The 27,666-nt window shown below is 42.4% G+C and overlaps 1 pseudogene; it reads left to right on the top strand.

Annotated features, from left to right (window-relative positions):
* The first annotated feature begins 4,031 nt into the window (after window positions 1-4,031).
* LOC112224789 lies at window positions 4,032-22,901 on the top strand (annotated as a pseudogene).
* Window positions 22,902-27,666: the final 4,765 nt, after the last annotated feature.

Genomic DNA, 27,666 nt, shown 5'->3' with positions numbered 1-27,666 from the left:
AAAAGACTGATGTCTTGAGATGTTGCTTCAATATATCCACATAATTTTCCTGCCTCATGATGCCATTTATTTTGTGCACCAGTCCATCCTGCAGCAATGCACTCGCTGTACATGATGCTGCCACCCCCATGCTTCACGGTTGGGATGGTGTTCTTCAGCTTGTAAGAATCCCCCCTTTTCCTCAAAACATAACGATGGTCATTATGGCCAAACATCTATATTTTTTTATTCATCAGACGAGGACATTTCTCCAAAAAATACAAATCTTTGCCCCCATGTGCAGTTGCAAACCGTAGTCAGGGTTTTTTATAGTGGTTTTGGAGCAGTGGCTTCTTCCTTGCAGAGCGGCCTTCCAGGTTATTCCGATATAGGACTCGTTTTACTGTGGATATAGATACTTTTGTACCGGTTTCCTCCAGCACCTTCACATCTTCACTTTGCTGTTGTTCTGGGATTGATTTGCACTTTTCGCGCCAAAGTACGTTCAACACTAGGAGACAGAATGCGTCTCCTTTTTGAGCGGTATGATGGCTGCGTGGTCTCATGGAGATTATACTTGTTCATCTATACAAACAATAGTACACGTGGTACCTTCAGGCTTTTGAAATTGCTTCCAAGGATGAACCAGACTTGTGGAGGTCTACAAAAAAAATTCTGAGGTCTTGGCTGATTTCTTTTGATTTTCCGATGATGTCAAGCACAGAGGCACTGAGTTTGAAGGTAGGCCTTGAAATAAATTGGAGGTGTACCTGTGGATGTATCAAATGATGTCAGTTTGCCTATCAGAAGCTTCTAAAGCCATGACAATTTTCTGGAACTTCTGGAAGCTGTTTAAAGTAGAGGTCGACCGATTTTATGATTTTTCAACGCCAATACCGATACCGATTATTGGAGGACCAAAAAAAGCTGATACCGATTTCTTTATAAATGTATTTATTTGTAATAATGACAATTACAACAATACTGAATGAACACTTATTTTAACTTAATATAATACATCAATCAAATCAATTTAGCCTCAAATAATGCAACATGTTCAATTTGGCTTAAATAATGCAAAAACAAAGTGTTGGAGAAGAAAGTAAAAGTGCAATATGTGCCATGTAAAAAAAGCTAACGTTTAGTTCCTTGCTCAGAACATGAGAACATGTGAAAGCTGGTGGTTCCTTTTAACATGAGTCTTCAATATTCCCAGGTAAGACGTTTTAGGTTGAGGTTATTATAGGAATTATAGGACTATTTCTCTCTCTACCATTTGTTTTTCATATACCATTGACTATTGGATGTTCTGATAGGCACTTTAGTATTGCCAGTGTAACAGTATAGCTTCCGTCCCTATCCTCGCCCCGAACCAGGAACACATCGACAACAGCCACCCTCGAAGCAGCGTTACCCATGCAGAGCAAGGGGAACAACTACTCCAAGTCTCAGAGCGGGTGACGTTTGAAACGCTATTAACGCGCACCCCGCTAACTAGTTAGCCATTTCACATCGGTTACACCAGCCTAATCTCGGGAGTTGATAGGCTTGAAGTCATAAACAGAGCAATGCTTAAAGCAGAGCTGCTGCGAAGAGCTGCTGGCAAACGCACAAAAGTGCTGTTTGAATGAATGCTTACGAGATTGCTGCTGCCTACCATCCCTCAGTAAGACTGCTCTATTAAATATCAAATCATAGACTTAATTGCAATAAATGTAAGAGATGTGACAATTTCCCTCGTTTGATATTGCCTGCTAACATGAATTTCTTTTAACTAAATATGCAGGTTTAAAATTATATACTTCTGTGTATTGATTTTAAGAAAGGCATTGATGTTTATGGTTAGGTACATTCGTGCAACAATTATGCTTTTTTCGCAAATGCACTTTTGTTAAATCATCCCCCATTTGGCAATGTTGGCTGTCTTTGTTAGAAAGAAATAGTATTCACAGTTCGCAACGAACCAGGCGGCCCAAACTGCTGCATATACCCTGACTCTTGCACAGAACGCAAGAGAAGTGACACAATTTCCCTAGTTAAAAGAAATTCAGGCAATATTAACTAAATATGCAGGTTTAAAAATATATACTTGTGTATTGATTTTAAGAAAGGCATTGATGTTTATGGTTAGGTACACATTGGTGCAACGACAGTGCTTTTTTCTCGAATGCGCTTGTTAAATCACCCGTTTGGTGAAGTAGGCTGTTATTCAATGATAAATTAACCGGCACTGCATCGATTATATGCAACGCAGGAAAAGCTAGATAAACTAGTAATATCATCAACCATGTGTAGTTAACTAGTGATTATGTTAAGATTGTTTTTTATAAGATACGTTTAATGCTAGCTAGCACCTTACCGTGGCTCCTTGCTGCACTCGCATAACAGGTAGTCAGCCTGCTACGCAGTCTCCTCGTGAAGTGCAATGTGATCGATGTCAAAATGCAGATTACCGATTGTTATGAAAACTTGAAATCGGCCCTAATTAAATCGTCCATTACGATTAATCAGTCGACCTCTAGTTTAACGGAACAGTCAACTTAGTGTATGTAAACTTCTGACCCACTGGAATTGTGATACAGTGAAATAATGTCTGTAAACAATTGTTGGAAAAATTACTTGTGTCATGCACAAAGTAGATGTCCTAACCGACTTGCCAAAACTATAGTTTGTTAAAAAGAAATTTGTGGAGTGGTTGAAAAACAAGTTTTAATGACTACAACCTAAGTGTATGTAAACTTCCGACTTCAACTGTACGTAAATGTGATTTCAGTTTAAGGAATTTGCTCAAATTTCTAAAAATCTGTTTTTGCTTTGTCATAATTGGGTATTGTGTGTAGATTAAAAATCATTTTTAGAATAAGGCTGTAACGTAACAAAATGTGGAAAAAGTCAAAGGATCTGAATATCTTCCCCATTCTTTACTTTCGTTTCTACACATGAGCTAATGCTGTGTTCAAAACTGGGAACTTGGAACTAAGAACTTGGAAATCTGACTTCAGACTTCAGTACGCTCAAAACAACTGGGAACTCTGAAAAAAAAAATGTAGCTCCAACTAGGAAAATGTATTTTAAAATGTATTTTAATTCCAACTCCAACTTTGGAACTCGGGCCGCTTTCTAAAGCTCCGACTATGCGACTTGAAGATCACTAACGTCATGATTTGACCTCGCATTTTTTTGACAAGTAACCTTGTCTGAGAGATTTACACGGTTCTCAAAACATAATGCCAGGGTAAGCCTACACGAAACACTAACATTAAAAATAAAAATAAAGTGTTTCTAAAATCCCCTATTGGAAAAATGAATGGTAGAAAAACTATTGGAACCATTTCCCTGTTTGACCACTAGGTTTTATGGGTATTATGACTCATACTGTGGTACTCTATCATCAGTGCTATCTGGAATCCTTGGGACATCTCTAATCTAAGCCCTAAACCTTAACCCCTAAACATAACCCTTACCTAACCATTTTAAATTTCAACTTCAATGGGGTAGTGACGTCCCAAGGATAGTGGATAGAACGGACTGATTCTGTCTTCTGTCTGTTTTCCATAAACAAGCACTGTAACATGGAAATATGGCTGTGTGGGAACCCTACAAAGATGTGTAGCTAGTAATTTTACCTTTTTTTAAATTAATATTATTTCTCGCTGATAAATATGTAAGATACATTCCTTAAGTTTCCAAAACTGTACCGCAAGCGATTCGTGTTAACATTTAGAGCAAGCGTCAGGGCTCTTAATAAAAATCCCCCAGCCAAAAGATACTATCATCAATAGGCGCTAAAGGTAGTTAGTGTCTATGAATGGGGTAGCAGCCAGCTAGTCACCCTAACAGAATGGTACTGCGTTCCCTTTTCCCATTATATTTGTTAGCTAGCTAGCTATGTAACTCAAACCCCATGTTACCTGGCTGAGTAGTTAGTTGATTCATATGAGCACAGAGATAAGTCAATGGTAATGGTACTCACGGTCAGTGAGTTGCTAGTCATCAAAGAATAACCTCCTGCAGCAGATGAAGAGTTGAGCTACGAGGGCCGGGGACTGAAGATGTACAACGCAGAGTCTGGTGAGAGCACTGACTGCAAACACACATTCATCTTTAAATCACTTTCAAACTGTTCAACAATAGGAGACTTCAATATGGCATTGTTCTCAATGCCAACACAGTTAACGGCTTTGCTAATAATTTGTCTTGTGTTGGTGAATCTGGTTCTCTCTGCAGTGAAGGAGTTGGTGCAGGAAATAGAGGAGTACCAGGGACTACGGGCCCTGTGGTTGGAGGGAAACACAGTGGGAGTGGAGGCAGCGCAGGCTATCGCCAAAGCCTGGGAGAGCAAAGACCAGCTTCAGGTACTAGGAAGAGGGAGCCTTGAGATCAAGTGCCTATCAGTCTGAGCAAAGAAAACTGACTTGCGCTAACTGCTGAAAATAGTGAAGTCACAAATTCACACCACAACATGATCCTTTGGAGGGTATTAGCATTTTACTCTTGCATGTATTTCTTCAAATCTAGCTTTCACTGTATATTTTTCAGAGTTGCCATTGGAGTGATATGTTCACGGGTCGCCTGAATCTGAAATCCCAACTGCACTTGGTGAGTCATCACTAACAACCTCCCCTTGCACGTGATAAATTATCATTGGGCTTATACATATACTGATATATGTTTTAAAGTCATTAGCGCTTCATGTGTCTCTCTTCATCCTCAGAGATCCCTGGGCAGAGCATTGATGACAGCAGGGACCAACCAGACAGAGAGCTTGACCTGAGTGATAACGCTTTTGGACCAAAGGGCATTGAAACTCTACTGAAGAGCTCTGCGTGTCACTCTCTACAGGAGCTGAGACTCAACAACTGTGGCATGAGCATCGGAGGGGGCAAGGTGAGAGTTTGGAAACACTAACTGTGTGACTAAGGTCTTTCATAAGGACTTACTTAGGCCCATCACTCCTTCGGGAGCATAGGCCATTAACAACTTTTCTCCATCGTTTTCTGGTCTACTGTTAGGATGTACCACAAAGTAACGGTCTGTTAGATCCTGGCGACAGCGTTGACTGAGTGTCAAACAGTCCAGTGCTCTGGGTGTCCCCCTGAAATTGAAAGTGTTCATCGCAGTCAGAAACCGCTTGGAGAACGAAGGAGCCACAGCCCTTGCCCTGGCATTTCAGGTACAGACAACCTGACACAAATTGCCACTTTGCCATTCAATGTAAAACAGACATTTCCCTTAATCACTCACCAAGCTTGGTCTAATACCTTTTCCCCTTTCTCCTCAGATCTCTTTTGTGCTCTCTCCCTCCCCCCAATTTCTCTCATACTCTCTCCCAACCCCCCCTCTGTTTATCAGTTATTAGAAACCTAGAGGAGGTGCACATGCCCCAGAATGGGATCAACTATACTGGGATGATCAAATCAAATATATTTATAAAGCCCTTTGTACATCAGCAGATGTTACAAAGCAAAAGTGCATATACAGAAACAAAGACTAAAACCCAAAACAGCAAGCAATGCAGATGTAGAAGCACGGTGGCTAGGAAAAACTTCCTAGAATGGCAGGAACCTAGGAAGAAACTAGGCTCTGATGGGTGGTCAGTCCTCTGGCTGTGCCAGGTACATGGCCATTAACCCTTTGACACGTACGAACACACGGTTGTGATCGTTCTACAGTGGTCCCTGCAGATGTGATTAGAACACTTATTTAGAACGTCCAGTTTCGATTGACGCAACAGTCAGCATTTGAGCTGGCCTCTGTGTTTGTGCAAAAATTTTCTGTGAAAAAACAGTCTTTGCAGCGTTATGTGAGCATTTTATTTTTGGATACAATGTTCAGACATTCACAGAAGTAGCGACAATATAACACATTTCTCATCCAAACCAGAAAATGTAGGCTACATTAGTCGTAGCGCTAACTGAGGAAAGAGTGACCTAATACTAGCGCCATATTTAGCTGACTCTCGGCTGACAGAAACCATCATATGAATTAGCTAATCGCAATTACTATTTACAATTCATCACATCACGGATGACCTCACCAGTGATCAAAATAATTGAGTAAAACACTTTCTAAAAATGCACTCTGCCATGTTTGTTTTTTTGCGACAACCAAAGATAAGAGGTTACAAGATGAGTTGAGTCTGTTTGTAGTATGCATATTGAAGGGGGTATATCGTCTACCATCATTTACTTCTGGAGGTTTACTTGAAAGACGAGTGAACCATCCCTTCACCTTGTTTTGTTATTTTTATTTATTTTATTTTTTATTTCACCTTTATTTAACCAGGTAGGCTAGTTGAGAACAAGTTCTCATTTGCAACTGCGACCTGGCCAAGATAAAGCATAGCAGTGTGAGCAGACAACACAGAGTTACACATGGAATAAACAATTAACAAGTCAATAACACAGTAGAAAACAAAGGGGGGAGTCTATATACAATGTGTGCAAAAGGCATGAGGAGGTAGGCGAATAATTACAATTTTGCAGATTAACACTGGAGTGATAAATGATCAGATGGTCATGTACAGGTAGAGATATTGGTGTGCAAAAGAGCAAGTAAATTAATAAAAACAGTATGGGGATGAGGTAGGTGAAAATGGGTGGGCTATTTACCAATAGACTATGTACAGCAGCAGCGATCGGTTAGCTGCTCAGATAGCTGATGTTTGAAGTTGGTGAGGGAGATAAAAGTCTCCAACTTCAGCGATTTTTGCAATTCGTTCCAATCACAGGCAGCAGAGTACTGGAACGAAAGGCGGCCAAATGAGGTGTTGGCTTTAGGGATGATCAGTGAGATACACCTGCTGGAGCGCGTCCTACGGATGGGTGTAGCCATCGTGACCAGTGAACTGAGATAAGGCAGAGCTTTACCTAGCATGGACTTGTAGATGACCTGGAGCCAGTGGGTCTGGCGACGAATATGTAACGAGGGCCAGCCGACTAGAGCATACAGGTCGCAGTGGTGGGTGGTATAAGGTGCTTTAGTGACAAAACGGATGGCACTGTGATAGACTGCATCCAGTTTGCTGAGTAGAGTATTGGAAGCCATTTTGTAGATGACATCGCCGAAGTCGAGGATCGGTAGGATAGTCAGTTTTACTAGGGTAAGCTTGGCGGCGTGAGTGAAGGAGGCTTTGTTGCGGAATAGAAAGCCGACTCTTGATTTGATTTTCGATTGGAGATGTTTGATATGAGTCTTTTGTCTGACAGACGTTTACGAGACAACCAGAATGCATTGTATGATGTCAACAAACATGGCACAACACATTGCTGGCAATTAGCTTAGCATTATGTCATCATAATCAGTACAACCTTCAAAAAAAGTATTTTACAAACATCATGTGTGTCCATTACAATCTATGCAAGAATCAGAATGATTTGTCACTCGTACTTGAAACCGTGAATTAAACAGTAAATCCATTATGCTCCATACATACATATGGTGTGCTACAGTAGAAACGACAGCACGATATACAGAAACTATGATAAAATAAATCACACGTCAAAAGTTATTAGTAGTGAAGGCAATGCGGGCACCAGCCAGAAAATGTGCCAGGGAGGAAAAGTTTGTGCTTGGGCTCTCCCTGGTTTTCCAGCTCAGTAATAATGCCTCAAGTGTAATTTGTCCGCAACAGTGAAATGGGCTACGTCTATGTGAATTAATGAGGAGGTGGAACACACCTCCTTTTAGAAAATAAATCCTGTTCAAAAATCATTAGAAATTGAAACATTGCCTGCTAATTACCTATAGGCTGTGTGCCTTGGTTTGAGGTCAGCGTGGGTTAACTGTCCTGGTGCGTAACAATCACATTTTGGAACAGTAAGTGCATTCTGACATCAAACTCAAAAAAACTCAGCTGGGGTGACATAAGAGATATTTGGAACTCACATGTGAAAATGTTACATTTGGCATGCCTGTTATTGGTGAAGTGCACAGCCAACACTTCCTATTCTTTACTAAGTAGGAGTTCACTCTTCTTACTTCATTCTATTAATCTATGATCTATTAATGACTCTATTAATAGCTGCCCATACCGTGCCAAGAAAGTAGTATTTCTCTATTTCTGCATACCATTTAGTGTATTGACTTAATTAACTGCTGTTATTGTAAATGGTTAGCTGACTGATATATCCATTTCAACATCAAATCACCTATACTTAGTCTAATACAGTGGCAACTAAAAAAATACCAAAAACATGGCTATGGTACTGATTTCTCTCTGTGTGTGTGTGTAAAAGTATTTTAAAAAACATGTTGACTCACCCTACTTGTCCTCCTGTATTTTATGTTTCCGAAACGGTCTTTGACTCTGTTATACAGTAAACGCTTGTAGTTTGTTGTCCTAGTCTACTTGGCTTGCTCGTTAGTGAAACTTCCTTTCATAGGTAACGATGAGCCAGCTAGTTAATGTTAGCCTACTACATCTAGCTACATATTGAACTTCCATACTCTCAGGCAATGTATGCATTTATGGTTGGATCAGAATCAACGTTATAATCATTGGCCAGTATGGATAATTAAGTAAATCCACGAGTCCAAATCCTGTTCTCCATCTATGGCTAATTTAGGAAAAGGCTAGCTAGCCACCGGAGGGCAACACCAAACGTTTTTTCTGTCAATGACGTTTGGTTTTTGAAGTGATGGGATTGGTGTGAAGCCAAATAAACTTTTTTTGGTGTGTCAGGACCATTCACAGTTGAGCTTGCTCAGTTTCTCAATGCTGATTTGCTATTAATATTATAATATCAAGGGAGGCCAAATGCTCATGGTCTTTCCTTGCATTCAATGTTACGGGCGCCAACAATATCATACTATTTTTGACGAGACAGGATCAGATAGTGATTTCAGAAAGTATTCAAACCCCTTGACTTATTTCACATTTTGTTGTGTTACAGCCTGAATTCAAAATGGATTAAATAAATAAAAAAATCTCAGCAATCTACAAACAATACCCCATAATGACAAAGTGAAAACATGTGTTTCGAAGTTCTGGCAAATCTATTGAAAAAGAAATACAGAAATATGTACCAAGGTATTCACACCCCTGAGTCAATACTTTGTAAGAAGCATCTTTGGCTGCAATTACAGCTGTGAGTCTTATGGGCGAGTTGATGTGCCCTTGAGCAAGGCACTTAACCTTAATTGCTCCTGTAAGTCGCTCTGGATAAGAGCTTCTGCTAAATGACTAAAATGTAAAAGAGTCAAACAAAGGCCTGGGGGGTTTTCCAATGCCTCTCAAAAAAGTGCAACTATGTGTAAAAAGAAAATAAAAGACACCGAATATCCCTTTCAGCATGGTGAAGTTATGAATTACACTTTGGACAGTGTATCAATACACCCAGTCACGACAAAGATACAGGCGTCCTTCCTAACTCAGTTGCCGGTGAGGAAGGAAACTGCTCAGGGATTTCACCATGAGGCCAATGGTGACTTTAAAACAGTTACAATGGCTGTGATAGGACAAAACTGAGGATGGGTCAACAACATTGTAGTTACTCCACAATGCTAACCGAATTGACAAAGTAAAAAAGAATACAAATAATCCAAAACATGCATCCTGGTTGCCATAAGGCACTAAAGTAAAACTGCAAAAAATGTGGCAAAGAAATTAACTTTACTGCACATCCTGAATAGGAAGCACTATGTTTGGTGCAAATTCAACAAATTCCTACTTCCGGTGCCGACAGAGATGGCCGCCTCGCTTCGCGTTCCTAGGAAACTATGCAGTTTTTTGTTTTTTTACGTGTTATTTCTTACATTAGTACCCCAGGTCATCTTAGGTTTCATTACATACAGTCGAGAAGAACTACTGAATATAAGATCAGCGTCAACTCACCATCAGTACGACCAAGAATATGATTTTCACGAAGCGGATCCTGTGTTCTGCCTTTCAACCAGGACAACGGAATGGATCCCAGCCGGCGACCCAAAAAAACGACTCCGTAAAAGAGGGAAACGAGGCGGTCTTCTGGTCAGACTCCGGAGACGGGCACATCGTGCACCACTCCCTAGCAATCTTCTCGCCAATGTCCAGTCTCTTGACAACAAGGTTGATGAAATCCAAGCAAGGGTAGCATTCCAGAGGGAAATCAGAGACTGTAACGTTCTTTGCTTCACGGAAACATGGCTCACTGGAGAGACGCTATCGGAGGCGGTGCAGCCAGCGGGTTTCTCCACGCATCGCGCCGACAGAAACAAACATCTTTCTGGTAAGAAGAGGGGCGGGGGCATATGCCTTATGGCTAACGAGACGTGGTGTGATCACAGAAATATACAGGAAGTCAAATCCTTCTGTTCACCTGATTTAGAATTCCTCACAATCAAATGTCGACCGCATTATCTACCAAGAGAATTCTCTTCGATTATAATCACAGCCGTATATATTCCCCCCCAAGCAGACACATCGATGGCTCTGAACGAACTTTATTTGACTCTTTGCAAACTGGAATCCATACATCCTGAGGCTGCATTCATTGTAGCTGGGGATTTTAACAAGGCTAATCTGAAAACAAGACTCCCTAAATTGTATCAGCATATCGATTGCGCAACTAGGGCTGAAAAAACCTTGGATCATTGTTACTCTAACTTCCGCGACGCATATAAGGCCCTGCCCCGCCCCGCCCTCCTTTCGGAAAAGCTGACCACGACTCCATTTTGCTGATCCCTGCCTACAGACAGAAACTAAAACAAGAAGCTCCCACGCTGAGGTCTGTCCAACGCTGGTCCGACCAAGCTGATTCCACACTCCAAGACTGCTTCCATCACGTGGACTGGGATATGTTTCGTATTGCGTCAGATAACATTGACGAATACGCTGATTCGGTGTGCGAGTTCATTAGAATGTGCGTTGAAGATGTCATTCCCATAGCAACGATTAAAACATTCCCTAACCAGAAACCGTGGATTGATGGCAGCATTCGCATGAAACTGAAAGCGCGAACCACTGCTTTTAATCAGGGCAAGGTGACTGGTACCATGACCGAATACAAACAGTGCAGCTATTCCCTCCGCAAGGCTATCAAACAAGCTAAGCGTCAGTATAGAGACAAAGTAGAATCTCAATTCAACGGCTCAGACGCAAGAGGTATGTGGCAGGGTCTACAGTCAATCACGGACTACAAGAAGAAAACCAGCCCAGTCACGGACCAGGATGTCTTGCTCCCAGGCAGACTAAATAACTTTTTTGCCTGCTTTGAGCAAAATACAGTGCCACTGACACGGCCTGCAACGAAAACATGCGGACTCTCCTTCACTGCAGCCGAGGTGAGTAAAACATTTAAACGTGTTAACCCTCGCAAGGCTGCAGGCCCAGACGGCATCCCCAGCCGCGCCCTCAGAGCATGCGCAGACCAGCTGGCCGGTGTGTTTACGGACATATTCAATCAATCCCTATACCTGTCTGCTGTTCCCACATGCTTCAAGAGGGCCACCATTGTTCCTGTTCCCAAGAAAGCTAAGGTAACTGAGCTAAACGACTACCGCCCCGTAGCACTCACTTCCGTCATCATGAAGTGCTTTGAGAGACTAGTCAAGGACCATATCACCTCCACCCTACCTGACACCCTAGACCCACTCCAATTTGCTTACCGCCCAAATAGGTCCACAGACGATGCAATCTCAACCACACTGCACACTGCCCTAACCCATCTGGACAAGAGGAATACCTATGTGAGAATGCTGTTCATCGACTACAGCTCAGCATTCAACACCATAGTACCCTCCAAGCTCGTCATCAAGCTTTTCCACCTGGGGGAGACCCTGGGTCTCGACCCCGCCCTGTGCAACTGGGTACTGGACTTCCTGACGGGCCACCTCCAGGTGGTGAGGGTAGGCAACAACATCTCCATCCCGCTGATCCTCAATACTGGGGCCCCACAAGGGTGCGTTCTGAGCCCTCTCCTGTACTCCCTGTTCACCCACGACTGCGTGGCCACGCACACCTCCAACTCAATCATCAAGTTTGCGGACGACACAACAGTGGTAGGCTTGATTACCAACAACGACGAGACGGCCTACAGGGAGGAGGTGAGGGCCCTCGGAGTGTGGTGTCAGGAAAATAACCTCACACTCAACATCAACAAAACTAAGGAGATGATTGTGGACTTCAGGAAACAGCAGAGGGAACACCCCCCTATCCACATCGATGGAACAGTAGTGGAGAGGGTAGTAAGTTTTAAGTTCCTCGGCATACACATCACAGACAAACTGAATTGGTCCACTCACACAGACAGCATCGTGAAGAAGGCGCAGCAGCGCCTCTTCAACCTCAGGAGGCTGAAGAAATTCGGCTTGTCACCAAAAGCACTCACAAACTTCCACAGATGCACAATCGAGAGCATCCTGGCGGGCTGTATCACCGCCTGGTACGGCAACTGCTCCGCCCACAACCGTAAGGCTCTCCAGAGGGTAGTGAGGTCTGCACAACGCATCACCGGGGCAAACTACCTGCCCTCCAGGACACCTACACCACCCGATGTTACAGGAAGGCCATAAAGATCATCAAGGACAACAACCACCTGAGCCACTGCCTGTTCACCCCGCTATCATCCAGAAGGCGAGGTCAGTACAGGTGCATCAAAGCTGGGACCGAGAGACTGAAAAACAGCTTCTATCTCAAGGCCATCAGACTATTAAACAGCCACCACTAACATTGAGTGGCTGCTGCCAACACACTGACTCAACTCCAGCCACTTTAATAATGGGAATTGATGGGAAATGATGTAAAATATATCACTAGCCACTTTAAACAATGCTACCTAATATAATGTTTACATACCCTACATTATTCATCTCATATGTATACGTATATACTGTACTCTATATCATCTACTGCATCCTTATGTAATACATGTATCACTAGCCACTTTAACTATGCCACTTTGTTTACATACTCATCTCATATGTATATACTGTACTCGATACCATCTACTGTATCTTGCCTAAGCTGCTCTGTACCATCACTCATTCATATATCTTTATGTACATATTCTTTATCCCCTTACACTGTGTATAAGACCGTAGTTTTTTTTTTGAATTGTTAGTTAGATTACTTGTTGGATTACTACTGCATTGTCGGAACTAGAAGCACAAGCATTTCGCTACACTCGCATTAACATCTGCTAACCATGTGTATGTGACAAATAAAATTTGATTTGATTTGACATCACCGTAACACTTCATATTTTCAAGAATGGTGGTGGCTGCATCATGTTATGGGTATGCTTGTGATCCGCAAGGAATAGGGAGTTTTTTAGGATACAAATAAACTGAAGAGAGCTAAGCACAGGCAAAATCCTAGATGAAAACCTGGTTCAGTCTGCTTTCCAACAGGCACTGGGAGACAAATTCACCTTTCAGCAGGACAATAACTTAAAACACAATGCCAAATATACACTGGACTTGCTTACCAAGACGACATTGAATCTTCCTGAGTGGGCTAGTTACAGTTGTGACTTAAATTGTCTTAAATCTATGGCAAGACTTAAATGGCTGTCTAGCCATGATCAACAACCAACTTGACAGAGCTTGAAGATTTTGTTTTCATAATGTGCAAACGTTGTACAATCCAGGTGTGCACAGCTCTTAAGAGACTTACCCAGAAAGACTCACAGCTGGAACCACTGACAAAGGTGATTCTAACATGTACTGACTCAACTGTATGAATACTTTTGAAAATGAGATGGATGGACATTCCTTGCATGAGTTACTTTACACTGGACAGAAGACAGGGACAAAAACCAATCTACACTCCATACATACCTGTGTGTTTTAGATGCATGAAACTCCCCCAATGAAGAAGACTATTTATTTAGACAGGATTTCCTCCTCTGATTTAAATCTTTTTACTGGTTCTTGCTACTACTATTTTTATACAAAGGGACATTTTCATTAAGTATTTAAAGGCATAAAGGGACAAAGTTATTTGAACACGAAGAAATACTGAAGTAAATTTGATGGATGCACAAACAAGGATGGTGGTCAGAATTAGTAAGAAGTTATAGATGTACCCTACATAGATGTTTTTACTGAGAACCTAGTTGGCCACATTTGTACTGCTGAAACATAATATTATCAGACTATAATATTCCCTGAGTTCAACCAGGTCGGATCCATTACTATGCATCAGATTCGAGGTTGCGGTAGAATGAAACGTCAACTTTGTGCGCATGTCCGGAATGAGAGCTTTCGATATGTACAATATACAAAATGAAAAAATACTGCCTGACCTTTTTCTAACTTCTGGGAAGATGGGACAGCAGGGCTTAGCCAGAATTTTTTTGTTTGTTGATAGGCCTAGAAAAATTTGGATATGAATTTTTTCTACTTGTTTATTACATTTATTTTGCGATGTGCACCGTATAATATTTAATAATACAATCGTTTTATACTAGTGCATAGTACATAGAGCAACCTCGTCACATACACAAATAATTACCTATCCCAGCATATTAAAATATGATTTTAGATCAGTTGCCAATAACATAAAACCCATCTTTAGGCGCACTTTAATCTCGATGGGCAAACAAGCCTATGTTACAATTTATACCACGGCGGGAAGTAGTACTATTAAAAAGGTACCTTACCTCACTCTTGATGATGGATGTTTTCCCTAATGAAGTTGTGACTACACTGTCTGCCACTTTTACAGGCAGTTTTCACTGCCGTGATGCGCTCACATCCCAATTACTAATATCATGCTTAAGCATCATCTCTTCATTTAGCTTGAGAACTTGATCAAAGTCTCCCCATGAGTTCTCTGAACGTAGAAAAGTTTATTTTTTTGGATTTCAATTAAACTAACAGTCCGTCACAGATAATGTAGAGCTTTGTAAATCCTTCGTAGCAAAATCACTAGTGTCAAACAATTTACTAAACGTGACTAACAGGAATAAAAACGTATTGTTCTGGATTTGTTGGAAGAGGGCATCGGCTTCTAATTTCGTTTGTCCACAAGCCTCTGAAAAATCTGCAAGAACCTCTAAAATTAAATCTAGCAGTAACAGCACTTTACTCAACCGACCCTGATTTTGAACTCTAACGTACATCCGTGGATCTTTCTCGATACATGGTCAACCGGGACGCGACTCTGTAGTTCTATGAATCGAGCATGTCTGTGGGATCCACTCAAATGTGTGTAGCTGGTTTACAGTGTCCCAAAAAAATACTGACATTTCCCAATACTTTTGCCACGGTGCATAGAACCAAATGTAAACGGTGGGTGCTGCAATGCACATATACCGCTTGCTTCAATGTTTGCTTTAGTAGGACATGTACCCCTCTGTTCCGACATGACTGAAGCGCCATCGAAACAAAAATCCACACAGTGTGAGCCAACTCCAAAGGTTGCAACACAAACTATTTTCCGAGAAATTCCTTGTGCAGACAAATCAGTTTCCACAAACCCAACAGCTCGTTCTTTAATCATTCCAGCATGAATGTATCGGATGCACTCAGCATTAAGTTCTCGTTTAGATTGATCTTTATATTCATCTGCTAGTATGGCAACATACGTGGAAAGCGCAGAATGAACTTCCATCTTGTATCCTGCACAGTAACAATGATGCTGCACACTCCAGCAACTCGTTCTGAATTTCGGGGCTCATAAGCGTGGCATTGCGAAGTAACTCATTAAGCCTGTTTTGTATTTCTGAGTCATAATTTGAGATGAAATTGAAGATCTCTAAAAAGTTACCTTTGTTGATTGCCTCTTCGGTTTCTCTATGCCCTGAGTGGAATATCCTGTTTTGCACCCATTAGAACAATATACAGTGCCTTGCGAAAGTATTCGGCCCCCTTGAACTTTGCGACCTTTTGCCACATTTCAGGCTTCAAACATAAAGATATAAAACTGTATTTTTTGTGAAGAATCAACAACAAGTGGGACACAATCATGAAGTGGAACGACAGTTATTGGATATTTCAAACTTTTTTAACAAATCAAAAACTGAAAAATTGGGCGTGCAAAATTATTCAGCCCCCTTAAGTTAATACTTTGTAGTGCCACCTTTTGCTGCGATTACAGCTGTAAGTCGCTTGGGGTATGTCTCTATCAGTTTTGCACATCGAGAGACTGACATTTTTCCCATTCCTCCTTGCAAAACAGCTCGAGCTCAGTGAGGTTGGATGGAGAGCATTTGTGAACAGCAGTTTTCAGTTCTTTCCACAGATTCTCGATTGGATTCAGGTCTGGACTTTGACTTGGCCATTCTAACACCTGGATATGTTTATTTTTGAACCATTCCATTGTAGATTTTTCTTTATGTTTTGGATCATTGTCTTGTTGGAAGACAAATCTCCGTCCCAGTCTCAGGTCTTTTGCAGACTCCATCAGGTTTTCTTCCAGAATGGTCCTGTATTTGGCTCCATCCATCTTCCCATCAATTTTAACCATCTTCCCTGTCCCTGCTGAAGAAAAGCAGGCCCAAACCATGATGCTGCCACCACCATGTTTGACAGTGGGGATGGGTGTGTTCAGGGTGATGCGCTGTGTTGCTTTTACGCAAAACATAACGTTTTGCATTGTTGCCAAAAAGTTCAATTTTGGTTTCATCTGACCAGAGCACCTTCTTCCACATGTTTGGTGTGTCTCCCAGGTGGCTTGTGGCAAACTTTAAACAACACTTTTTATGGATATCTTTAAGAAATGGCTTTCTTCTTGCCACTCTTCCATAAAGGCCAGATTTGTGCAATATACGACTGATTGTTGTCCTATGGACAGAGTCTCCCCACCTCAGCTGTAGATCTCTGCAGTTCATCCAGAGTGATCATGGGCCTCTTGGCTGCATCTCTGATCAGTCTTCTCCTTGTATGAGCTGAAAGTTTAGAGGGACGGCCAGGTCTTGGTAGATTTCCAGTGGTCTGATACTCCTTCCATTTCAATATTATCGCTTGCACAGTGCTCCTTGGGATGTTTAAAGCTTGGGAAATCTTTTTGTATCCAAATCCGGCTTTAAACTTCTTCACAACAGTATCTCGGACCTGCCTGGTGTGTTCCTTGTTCTTCATGATGCTCTCTGCGCTTTTAACGGACCTCTGAGACTATCACAGTGCAGGTGCATTTATACGGAGACTTGATTACACACAGGTGGATTGTATTTATCATCATTAGTCATTTAGGTCAACATTGGATCATTCAGAGATCCTCACTGAACTTCTGGAGAGAGTTTGCTGCACTGAAAGTAAAGGGGCTGAATAATTTTGCACGCCCAATTTTTCAGTTTTTGATTTGTTAAAAAAGTTTGAAATATCCAATAAATGTCGTTCCACTTCATGATTGTGTCCCACTTGTTGTTGATTCTTCACAAAAAAATACAGTTTTATATCTTTATGTTTGAAGCCTGAAATGTGGCAAAAGGTCGCAAAGTTCAAGGGGGCCGAATACTTTCGCAAGGCACTGTATATGACCACTTTACAAAGATAAAAACACTAAAATGATAACTTATAGACATGCCCATGATTGAATGATGATCAGTTTCCATACTGATCAACTCTAAATGAACAGAACGTTATGCCAACGTTCCCAGACCTGCAGGAGTCACTGATCTATAACAAGTATTCACACAAATGGTTTTGAAAAAATCCATGTTTGCATCACCATGTATTTGGTTTAACACAGTCCCTCGACTTCTAGGCCCATGGGTCGCCTTGTAAGATTCCCTGATCCACCTCTACGCAGACGACACCATTCTGTATACTTCTGGCCCTTCCTTGGACACTGTGCTATCTAACCAAACGAGCTTCAATGCCATACAACACTCCTTCCGTGGCCTCCAACTGCTCTTAAACGCTAGTAAAACCAAATGCATGCTTTTCAACCGTTCGCTGCGTGCACCCGCACGCCCGACTAGCATCACCACCCTGGATGGTTCCGACCTAGAATATGTGGACATCTAAGTACCTAGGTGTCTGGCTAGACTGTAAACTCTCCTTCCAGACTCATATTAAACATCTCCAATCCAAAATCAAATCTAGAATCGGCTTTCTATTTCTCAACAAAGCCTCCTTCACTCACGCCGCCAAACTTACCCCAGTAAAACTGACTATCCTACCGATCCTCGACTTCGGCGATGTCATCTACAAAATAGCTTCCAACACTCTACTCAGCAAACTGGATGCAGTTTATCACAGTGCCATCCGTTTTGTTACTAAAGCTCCTTATACCACCCACCACTGCGACCTGTATGCTCTAGTCGGCTGGCCCTCGCTACATATTCGTTGCCAGACCCACTGGCTCCAGGTCATCTACAAGTCCATGCTAGGTAAAGCTCTGCCTTATAAATTCCCAATCTGACCCTCAAACCATCACGGTCACCTAATAATCCCCAGTTTACAATTGGCTCATTCATCCCCCTCCTCTCCCCTGTAACTATTCCCCAGGTCGTTGCTACAAATGAGAATGTGTTCTTAGTCAACTTACCTGGTAAAATAACGGATAAAAAAAATATATAAAAAAAATATCAGTTCACTGGTCACGATTGCAACACCCACCTGGAGACTTTCATCTCCCTCACCAACTTTAAACATCTGCTATCTGATCAGCTAACCGATCGCTGCGGCTGTACACAGTCCATCGGTAAATAGCCCACCCAATTAATCTACCTCATCCCCATACTGTTTTTTATTTTTTTATTTTTGTACTTTTCTGCTCTTTTGCACACCAGTATCTCTACCTGCACATGACCATCTGATCATTTATCACTCCAGTGTTAATCTGCTTAATTGTAATTATTCACCTACCTCCTCATTCCTTTTGCACACAATGTATATAGACTATTTTTTTTTAATGTGTAAAAAAAAAAAAAATCTGTGTTATTGACTTGTTTATTGTTTACTCCATGTGTAACTCTGTGTTGCTGTCTGTTCACACTGCTATGCTCTATATTGGCCAGGTCGCAGTTGTAAATGAGAACTTGTTCTCAACTAGCCTACCTGGTTAAATAAAGGTGAAATAAAAATAAAACTTTTTTTTTTTTGCAAGGGCACTAGCATGTAATGTTCTATTCTCGTGTTTGCAGCAAGCATTTATTGAGAGTTTCCAGTTAAAAAATCAATCTCGTACAAATCTGAATTCGACATTTGCCCCAGGAAAGTGCCTACATAATGTACAATAAATTGCATAATTTGCTTTACTATACTTAATCCACACGAACAGGTCATACCACCTTGAAGAGAAGCAGCGTGATTTGCTATTTATCATACTCGAAGGGAACTTTGCTAGCTTTGGTTGACAGGCTGGTTCATCAACCGCAGACAAATCTGTCGGTGGACCTACTGCAGGTTCACCCCCGCCCGCAGCATCAAGAACGAGAGGAGACCGTGGTGTAGGCAAGCATGCCTGGCTCAATGTGGCATTGGCGGTTGTGATGGCGGTTGTTTCTATCCTGCCGCCACCTATTAATGTCTCATTCTGGAACCAATCGTTAGATTGTGCCAGAAATAATTTGGATCACACTCTTTTTCCTCCAGACGTCTTTGTTTGAAAAACCTAGCGATCGACATTTGGTTTGCCATTGCTAGAACTACTAAATTACCTTAGCTGGTGAGTCAATTCGAGTAATCTAGCGTAGTAGAGTTTGCTAGTTTATGCGCTACAAAGTTTATCCACGTTATGTTGTTCAGGTAAACCACCGTATGCTTTTTAAAACAATGTAACCAATAGTCGGAATCCATTGTCTTGATTGTCGCGGACTATTTTTTTGTTACATCATATTAAAATTACACATAGAAAATAAATCCCACATGCATTTATTTTAAAAAATTAATAAAATAAATAAAAATGTATATTTAATAATAATAACTTTTTGGGGTAGGCCCGAGATCAAACTGGGTAGGCCGGCCTACCCGTAGCTACGCCGCTGTGGGACAGTGTCATATTTTCTATCAGCAAACACACAGACGTGGGTCATGTTTCGTGGATTAGCCAGATGACGGTAGGAAACCACTACAGGGAACTGTGTTCCAGCATTCCTCCTGGTTTATTTACTGGAGACAATCGGCAGCCATGAGTCCGGCAACGGCAGGCGTGAATACACTTTGTGCGCAGCCGGCGTTCCTGCTCAACTGCAGTCGGAACGATTGATCCCCGGGGGACATTGACACACACAGGCTTTGCCCTAGGAAATTATGCGGTCTCTTATTTCTCCCCTCGCTTACAAATCTCTCTTTCTCCAACTCAAAATTCACAACGTCTGATCATTGTAGATGGACACATCTTTGTTAAAACATCGTTTTTCAATTGCTAAATAGGAACAAGTAGGCGATTGGTAAACAAAAATTACATAACTTTGGTTGGATTTATCTGGAAACTTTCCTCGGTTCAGGCTGAGCAAGTCATTTCCCAAACCCCATTGACCTATTTCCATATGCAGTGGTGTATTGTTTTGGTTCAGGTAGACTGCACCTTCAGACAGACTGCACCTTCAGACTACACGGTGATAACCGTTTCACAAGTGTGATGAAATAGCGTACATACACACTTTTTAAGCTCTCTTTGAAATACCATGGCAGATATGGAACTGGCTTTTCCTTTTTATAAACAAAGCCATTTATTGAAATGTGGATAAACGCCTTCAAGTAGTTGTAGTCTACAATCAGTTAGGCTACTTCAGCATATAGGTAGACTATTGTAGACTATTGAAAACATGTATTTGTATCGTTACTACGCATGTATTAACGGAATTAACCGAATGCGTAATTGAAGTTGTTGGGATTACATTTAAAAACATGCCTGTGGACAATTTTGACGCTGCGACGTGTGAAACGGCGACTCACCGAGATGATCATCAGTCGTGGAATGTAACCTGATCGAAATCCGACGCATACCAGCAAAGATTTGAGAAAGCAAATAGTTCAAATGACTCTTCGAAAAACAGACGGGATGAGAAAGTATATTAATTCGATTCAAGGCCAGGACATTTGAGACTCTAAGACCTGTATAGGCTATAGAATAGGCCCCCAACAAGTGGAATGGCTGTAAACTTTGTTTATGTTCTAGTAGAATTTCTGCTCAGCCAATTGAATCGCATTTGATTTTCCAGATGTATTCCATGGTCTGTCACGCGGCCTTATGGACTCTGGTGGTATTGCTCTTGGCCATCTCTGGGTGCACCTTGGCAAGTGCCTAAAAGAGTGTGTGTGAACAAATCTCACTCATTGTTACCTGCATCAACAAAAACCTGACAGTCTCACAATGAGGTATGCAACTGAATTACATTTGAAGGAGAAACCTGTTTGAATACAAGACGAAAATAAAATATTAATCAAACAAATCTCAATCCTTATCAATCCATTCCCCATCAGATCACAGTGAAGCTGGATCTGATAGGCAACAACATCCAGGAGCTGCCATCAGGTGCATTCAAACACATGCCATACCTGATGCACCTGTCCATGCAGCGCAGCAACATCCACACCATAAAGGAGGGGCGTTCCGTGCTCTGGGCCGCCTCGTCTTCCTCAACCTGGCCAACAACAACATTGAGATCCATTATCAGGTGAGATAGATCGAGACAATGTTATATGTGACTGTTTCTTTGCTGCGGTTTGACTATGTTGCTGGGAGAAGTTGGTATTGCAAATTAAAAGCTCCACACTCTCTTCCTCTACGTCTGCAGGAGGCGTTCGACGGCCTCTCCTCGCTGAAGCAGCTACTGATTGACCATAACCCGGTGGAGGAGATCCAGCCAGAGATCTTCCCTCAGCTGGGCTCCCTCAACTTGCTTTCCCTTGCCCACAACCAGCTCACCTACACCCTCAACATGGCTGATGGGGGCCTGCGGAGGACCGGCCCACTTCTCTGGGGAGATCCTGGAGACCATCCACTTCCGGGACTTGCGCTGCAAGAGCCAGGAGGCCATGCTAAAGGCTGAGTTTGAGGAGCAGACAAGGGGGATTCCAACCCCCACCAACAATGTCAAGTGTCCCGCCAACTGTGCCTGCCAACTGTGCCTGCAAGGTGAGAGATGGAGATGCTGGGAGTTTGATATGGTCTTGCCAGCTTTAAAATGGATTTACCTCACCAAACCCTCTCTCTTCTATGTTATCCTCCTCTCCCACATCCCTCATCCACTTTTCCCCCATAGGTTGAGACACCACTCCTCCTCTGAGAACTGCGGCCACACCAAAGTCCCCCACGGCTTCTCCCCGAACACGTGCCTCCTCGACCTGCGAGGCCTCCGGTTCAAGCTGCTACCTGGCCTGCTGGCCCTTCACATGGAGAACAATTCCATCACCAAACTGTAGCCAGGGATTCTGACTGGGGCTGAGAAGTTGAACGGGCTCTATCCGAGGTGGTGCCCAGTGATGCGTTCGCAAAGACGGACAACCTGGGATCATTACAGCTGTCGGGGAATCCCATTAGCTGGAGTTGGCTGCATGTTTTCCAGCTATTGGCTAGGGTACTGAAGGATCTGTTTCTGGATGGCAGGGGATTGGAGGTTTTCCTGTCACTCCTCTACTTTCTATTCTCATATCTCCCTTACTTTCCTCTTTTTACCCCCTTGCAATCTCTTATGCTCCTCTTTCTCTTTTCTCCTCTCCTATTCCCCCTCTGTGTTGTGGTTCTCCTGTAGATGTCTAAGGACTCTCTGGCAGGGCTGGGTGCTGGTCAGTCTACCTGGAGAGGATCCAGCTGGAGGAGGTGCCTGACTTCAACCCTCTGATCGGCCTGGATGTCATCAGCCTGGCAGAGAACCCTCTTCTGCCCCTTGCTGCCGCTACGCATGTACGACATACACACGTTATGCTCTCTTTCTTTCTTTCTTACATACACTCACTCTCAGACAGACACTGATACATGCTTGCAAACTCCCCGTCTCTCATGTATACACTCAGATACACGCTCTAACCAACTCATGTTCACACTTTCATACAAACATTTATTAATTGGCTACAGTACCAGTCTATAGTTTGGAAACACCTACTAATTCCAGTCCAAAAAATTCTATTTTTTAGACATTGTAGAATAGTGAAGGCTATGAAAAAAATTGAAATAACACATAGGGAATCATGTAGTAACCAAAAAAATGGGTCAAACAAATCAAAGTATACAGTGCCTTGCGAAAGTATTCGGCCCCCTTGAACTTTGCGACCTTTTGCCACATTTCAGGCTTCAAACATAAAGATATAAAACTGTATTTTTTTTGTGAAGAATCAACAAGTGGGACACAATCATGAAGTGGAGCAACATTTATTGGATATTTCAAACTTTTTTAACAAATCAAAAACTGAAAAATTGGGCGTGCAAAATTATTCAGCCCCTTTACTTTCAGTGCAGCAAACTCTCTCCAGAAGTTCAGTGAGGATCTCTGAATGATCCAATGTTGACCTAAATGACTAATGATGATAAATACAATCCACCTGTGTGCAACCAAGTCTCCGTATAAATGCACCTGCACTGTGATAGTCTCAGAGGTCCGTTAAAAGCGCAGAGAGCATCATGAAGAACAAGGAACACACCAGGCAGGTCCGAGATACTGTTGTGAAGAAGTTTAAAGCCGGATTTGGATACTAAAAGATTTCCCAAGCTATAAACATCCCAAGGAGCACTGTGCAAGCGATAATATTGAAATGGAAGGAGTATCAGACCACTGCAAATCTACCAAGACCTGGCCGTCCCTCTAAACTTTCAGCTCATACAAGGAGAAGACTGATCAGCCAAGAGGCCCATGATCACTCTGGATGAACTGCAGAGATCTACAGCTGAGGTGGGAGACTCTGTCCATAGGACAACAATCAGTCGTATATTGCACAAATCTGGCCTTTATGGAAGAGTGGCAAGAAGAAAGCCATTTCTCAAAGATATCCATAAAAAGTGTCGTTTAAAGTTTGCCACAAGCCACCTGGGAGACCTGGAAGGTGCTCTGGTCAGATGAAACCAAAATTGAACTTTTTGGCAACAATGCAAAACATTATGTTTGGCGTAAAAGCAACACAGCTCATCACCTTGAACACACCATCCCCACTGTCAAACATGGTGGTGGCAGCATCATGGTTTGGGCCTGCTTTTCTTCAGCAGGGACAGGGAAGATGGTTAAAATTGATTGGAAGATGGATGGAGTCAAATACAGGACCATTCTGGAAGAAAACCTGATGGAGTCTGCAAAAGACCTGAGACTGGGACGGAGATTTGTCTTCCAACAAGACAATGATCCAAAACATAAAGCAAAATCTACAATGGAATGGTTCAAAAATAAACATATCCAGGTGTTAGAAGTCAAAGTCCAGACCTGAATCCAATCGAGAATCTGTGGAAAGAACTGAAAACTGCTGTTCACAAATGCTCTCCATCCAACCTCACTGAGCTCGAGCTGTTTTGCAAGGAGGAATGGGAAAAAAGTTCAGTCTCTCAATGTGCAAAACTGATAGAGACATACCCCAAGCGACTTACAGCTGTAATCGCAGCAAAAGGTGGCGCTACAAAGTATTAATTTAAGGGGGCTGAATAATTTTGCACGCCCAATTTTTCAGTTTTTGATTTGTTAAAAAAGTTTGAAATATCCAATAAATGTCGTTCCACTTCATGATTGTGTCCCACTTGTTGTTGATTCTTCACAAAAAAATACAGTTTTATATCTTTATGTTTGAAGCCTGAAATGTGGCAAAAGGTCGCAAAGTTCAAGGGGGCCGAATACTTTCGCAAGGCACTGTATTTTAGATTCTTTAAAGTAGCCACCCTTTGCCATGATGACAGCTTTGCACAGTCTTGGCAGCAAATAGTGAAAACCTCTCTGAGTACGAATAGCATCTCATAAGCCCATATACTGTAAGCTGGTCACCTGTATGATACTTGGTAGATAAAAGCGTGTTGAAGAGCCATACTGGTGCAACTATGGTTCCCTTCTCCTCCAGGTATTTGGCCCAGTTGAAGGTTTTCCAGTCATAGCCTGGTGGAAAAGATGAATATCCCACTTGTGTAAGGGATATGACATAGCATAGGGAACCACTGACTTCATTCTTATCATAGATTCACTGAGCAAGTGGAGTTTGCCCAGAAAAGTAAACCAGAGCAACAAGAAATAGGAAGAGCGAGAAAGTAGGGGAGAGAGTAGGGAGGAGAGAATAGGATATTACCAGGGGGTGGTGTGAGCTGTATGTTGTGCTTTTGGCAGTATCCCTTGGGTAGGATCGCATGGAAGATAGTGTGGTAGCAAAACCAGTCAGACCCGTCACCTGTGCCATCAATGTCCACCATGAGGTAGCCATCCAACAGCACCGGAGACAGAAAGAGACCTTTTTCATCAGGTTGAATCACTAGTCTGCTAGCTAGAAGTAGCCATTATAGCAAACTCCTGTTCATCTTCTGTTACCTTGTGTATAGTGGCCACACAGATGTTGCCCAGGTTTAGAGGGTTGATGGCCTCTATTTTTATCCCCACCTCAAAGAAGCCTCCATGTACATGGTCCTGGGCTATGGGTGGGGGGGGTCATAGTTAAGCATAGCGGTGCTATAAAAGGTTCACATTCATGAAACAAGCAGTTGTGGCATGCAGAAACACTGCGCTCTATTTGTGCTTCTTTAGCCGCTGACTCTGGTATAAAAGTTTGTTGCTATGCCAAAGTGCCATCTATAGATAGATATTGATTCATCTGATCAGTCTATACACTGACCTTTTTAAACAGCATGGGGACGCTGTCACAGTACACCTTACGGAATGTTGGGTGGTCAATGTTTGGGGAAAAAAGTTAAATATCATCAACGTTCAACTTTATAAAAACATTATTTTTTTTAAGTGTACCGTTTGATTTAATCACGTAGCAGGTGGTTTGATGACATGGCCCACTTTGCTGGACCAGACCACTGGGTGCAGTAGGGGACTCCACATATGGCACCAGAAGTCAGAGAGGGGCTCCCCATGGGCCTCCTGCTCCCGTCATCATAGACAAGTCTGAGGTGGCCCCCGGTTAGTGTCCACCACCGCCAGTCGCGTCCAGGCTCACCAGAGTCCGGTCCACCACATGCATCCCAGTACGGAACGGACCCTTCATACACTCTGCCAGCTGTGTGTCTGAGAGAAGGAATGGTCATTAGAGGAAAAAAGGGGCAGCGGTAATTTGGTTGGTTCTACCACAGAGAAAAGGCAGTATGTTTGTCACAAGTGTTACTTTCATATACAAATCCATAGGCAGAGTTCTGGCTCCAACCAGCCAGTTCATCAGGTACTCCTTCCAGTCTGGGATGCTCTAGTGCAAAGCTAGAATGGGGACACAACTGTCATGACACTAGCCCTTTCAGTGAATTGGCTAGCAGAGATGTGAACAACCCCCTCTCATGTTAAGGGGGAGCAGTTTTACAACTTAACCCCACGTCATAAATTCCGTAAAGAGACTCTCCCTGGCCATGCAGTATGGAGAGAGAGTTTCACAGTAAGACAAAGGGATCCTCCCACGCAATTCTACTCCATCCCAGAATTGGAGAACTGAACAATATTCCTATTCTGGAGAATGTGTAAACTGTCGGTGGAGACGCCAGCTACGACCCGGTACATTTTGTTTCATGTTTGTGACCTCATGAAAGACAATACCTAACACATTACCCTAAATCTGTTTCTACAGGTGCCTCAGTTATGAGGTTTGCATCTAATTATTGTATTTTTATTTTATTTATTTCACCTTTATTTAACCAGGTAAGCTAGTTGAGAACAAGTTCTCATTTGCAACTGCAACCTGGCCAAGATAAAGCATAGCAGTTCGACATACAACAACACAGAGTTACACATGGAATGAACAAAACATACAGTCAATAATACAGTAGAAAAAAAGAAAACAAAGTCTATATACAGTTAGTGCAAATTAGGTCAAATAAGGGAGTTAAGGCAATAAATAAGCCATGGTGGCGAAGTAATTACAATATGGCAATTAAACACTGGAATAGTAGATGTGCAAAAGATGGATGTGCAAGTAGAGATACTGTGGTGCAAAAGGAGCAAAATAAATACATTATGGGGAGGAGGTAGATAGATGGGCTGTATACAGATGGGCTATGAACAGGTGCAGTGATCTGTGAGCTGCTCTGACAGCTGGTTCTTAAAGCTAGTGAGGGAGATGGGAATCTCCAGCTCCAGTGATTTTTGCAGTTTGTTCAAGTCAGTGGCAGCAGAGAACTGAAGGAAAGGTGACCAAAGGAGGAATTGGCTTTGGGGGTGACCAGTGAGATATACCTGCTGGAGCGCGTGCTACGAGTGGGTGCTGCTATGATGACCAGTGAGCTGAGATAAGGCGGGGCTTTACCTAGCAGAGACTTGTAGATAACCTGTAGCCAGTGGGTTTGGCGACGAGTATGAAGCGAGGGCCAGCCAACGAGAGCATACAGGTCGCAGTGGTGAATAGTGTATGGGGCTTTGGTGGCAAAACGGATGGCACTGTGATAGACTGCATCCAATTTGTTGAGTGTTGTAGGCTATTTTATAGATTACATCGCCGAAGTCAAGGATCAGTAGGATGGTCAGTTTTACGAGGGTATGTTTGGCAGCCTGAGTGAAGGACGCTTTGTTGCGAAATAGGAAGTCGATTCTAGATTTAATTTTGGATTGGAGATGCTTAATGTGAGTCTGGAAGGAGAGTTTACAGTCTAACCAGACACCTAGGTATTTGTAGTTATCCACGTATTCTAAGTCAGTGCCGTCCAGAGTAGTGATGCTGGATGGGCGAGCAATAATCGGTTGAATAACATGCATTTAGTTTTATTTGCGT

This window comes from Oncorhynchus tshawytscha, linkage group LG25, assembly GCF_018296145.1.
Source record: "Oncorhynchus tshawytscha isolate Ot180627B linkage group LG25, Otsh_v2.0, whole genome shotgun sequence".
NCBI lineage: Eukaryota > Metazoa > Chordata > Actinopteri > Salmoniformes > Salmonidae > Oncorhynchus > Oncorhynchus tshawytscha.
This window is presented reverse-complemented; position numbering and strand designations above follow the sequence as displayed.